Below are 2,905 nucleotides of genomic sequence, written 5' to 3'. Positions count from 1 at the left end.
TAAGAATATCCCAGATTGAAGAAGAAGCACGACATCCGTTGGATAGACATCCAACGGCCACTGCTGCTAGAACCGTGTGTTGACTATAATAAGTTGGCAAAGCCTTGCATACGTGTCAACTTATTTTTTTAGGGGATGCGTCACTTAGTAGGCCCACAAGTGTGTGGCAGAGAACTTATAGCCCATTTGTGTTTTGTAAGAATGTACAGCCCATTTTGGAACTCTAATGGAATTTACAACAGCCCATTTACAGTTTGTTAAAAGTACAACCCATTTTCTAGCTAGGACAATGATTAATAATTTCAACCAACCATTGAAGACAGGATTCAATAAAATTTCCCACATTTTGATGGGCTTCGAAATATTTTTATCCCGAAATTTCATGTTAGATTAAATATAAATTTGTATTACGTAAAAATCCAACGAAACATTGCGCGCGCAACAATGAAAATTTAGGATTTTTAAAATACATAAATAATATTTTATAAACTAATTTCGTGTTTGGTGCATTTTTTTATAGTTACTGCCCACTTTTTATAATTACATCCCATTTATTATTTTTAAAGCCCATTTTCCTGTTAAGCCTAATGCATCCCTCCTAGGAAAGATTTGCAGCCCAGCGGGGCGGAGAATAACAAGTTGACCTTGCCTGTGTATTCCTCAAAAAGACGTATAGCTGGGCTAGCCATTTTCATCTTGAAAAAATTAGTATCTGGGCTGGATATCTGGCCTGGGCTAGACGGGCCACAGCCCGCCCAGTTAATACCCTGCTCTCCTCTGAACAAAAATGAAATCATCGCCAAGAAAAACTCTGCAGTGCTCACGCCTCAAAAACACAAATACTGCTCGAGCTGCTTGGTCCCAGCTGCCGGCCGCACCTTGTGCAATTCTCTCATTTATATTGACTACATAGGTTGACAATGGTGTGTGGCCGTGATGTCAGGAAACCAGGAGAAAGCGAAAAGTACATAATAAGGAGGCACTTGCGTACGTACGGCTATGGCCCTAGTGGGTCCCTAGTGTCATCCAGTCAAAATAAAGTCATCTCCTGAATCCTCATGTTCGTTGACGATGTTAACAATGCTCGGCGCCACGGCGAGCGCAACAACTCGAAGGACAACAGAGAGGGCCTCGCGGGCCCTACGGATGGTCTGATACAGCGCCCACTACTCATTCAGGAAGCCAGGATCATTGGACACCTATGAGCACCTTCGAGAAACTGAGACGACATGAAAAGGTAAGGCCGCGCTTGGGTGCTCTGGTTTATTTCAAACCTGTATTAACATACAAGTGTAATTTACTCGTCATCGAAAACAACGCGTAAAATACAGGCGTAATGAAACCGAGGGCCCAAGGTCTGTAAGTAAAACCGGCGGGTTACGCGTGTAATTTGAGAGACCAGTGTATATTTTACGAGCACTGCTATATGGACGACATTACCAGACGATACATGCACGACGTGCGTATCATGCCATCCATGGGCAAGGCTGAAACAGCAGCTAACGGCTGGATTAGCAATCGTCCGAGTGTCGTTCAGCGTTTTTGTCGTGTGTCAAGTACTTCCGACATTTTACCAGTCGAAATCGACCAACCAAGCGCCTTCGCCCGAGACCATCTGCTTTAATTTACAAGCGTCAGTTTTACAAGCGGTTTTGGTTGGAAAACGATGATCCAATCACGGCCTAATATCATGAGTTGGTCGGAAGATCATATGGTTTCACGTCTAACCTACCCGACTTGTCGTATAGGCTATGAATGAAACATCAGATGATGAACTTCTTAAGCACGGAAACAACAGAAGAGGATGATCTTCTTAACAAGCAAATCATTGGCATTAGATCGACATGCAAAACAATACGAAGCATTATTCTCAGGAGGCACGGTGAACAACTCGTGATGCCGCATGCCACAACATTCCAAGCTCAACTTTGCAATCAAACACAAGGCCTGGCATTACATAGACAATATTCAGAACAAACTCTTAACACAGGAATATCTCAGCAGAGTAACTATTTACTTCTAAACTGAACATAGGAATAGGAAAAAACACTCGACGCTGCTCACAGCAAGGGCATCCCACTCAAAAATATCAAATGCATGTCTTGTGGCTAACATCAATGAGCAAATTTTGACAAGGTTTTCCAATTCCAATATATTAAACTAACGTCTTCTTGCTAACATCAATGATTAAACTTTGACAAGCTTTTCCCATTCAAAATATGTAATGCCTATGATTGTGGAGTCCTGTTGTAGCTTTTATACTTGTTTGGGCACTTTTTGCCCAGGGCACTCCACGTATTGTTAAATTGCCAATGGCCTCTGCAGACTAGTCATGTCACCAGTGTCTAATAATACTCTGTAAAGATTCTTGGTCATTCCTTCTGTAATGTAGCGCAAACAGTGACTGCTTCTTTCTGCAAAGTGGAACGACCAACTAGACCTAGTAATGCAGCAGTTTGCCTTACACATTGGCTCCTTTTGTGCAGTTCAACTAAAATCAAAGTCGGAATAAAACCGAGCTTTAATTTTGATATCCCTTTAAGCAACAATAGGTATAAGGGAAACAATTACTAAGAAATAACGGTTGATGACTTGTACTCCCAGAAGAAAAGCATCTACTGATCTACTTTATCTTAATGGGAAACAAAGCAGGAGAGTAGCAATTCTCCATCAGTGTGATTCATTCATATTGACTGATACATTATCTTAACAATGCCTTGTTTCAACATGTATAAAGAACGACAAAGCTTATAAAGGGGGTGATGCTGAATTTTTTGTAACAAAGCAACAAGCATCATGTCTGGGTTGGTCCCATTTTTGTTCACTACTTAATGGGAAAAGACAACAATACAATAGCTTCAATTCATCATTTATTTAAAACAATACCAATACAAGTAGCACAACA

The sequence above is a fragment of the Triticum dicoccoides genome, chromosome 1A, assembly GCF_002162155.2.
Source record: "Triticum dicoccoides isolate Atlit2015 ecotype Zavitan chromosome 1A, WEW_v2.0, whole genome shotgun sequence".
Classification (NCBI taxonomy): Eukaryota; Viridiplantae; Streptophyta; class Magnoliopsida; order Poales; family Poaceae; genus Triticum; species Triticum dicoccoides.
The sequence above is the reverse complement of the archived record's forward strand: the minus strand, read 5'-3'. Positions refer to the sequence as shown.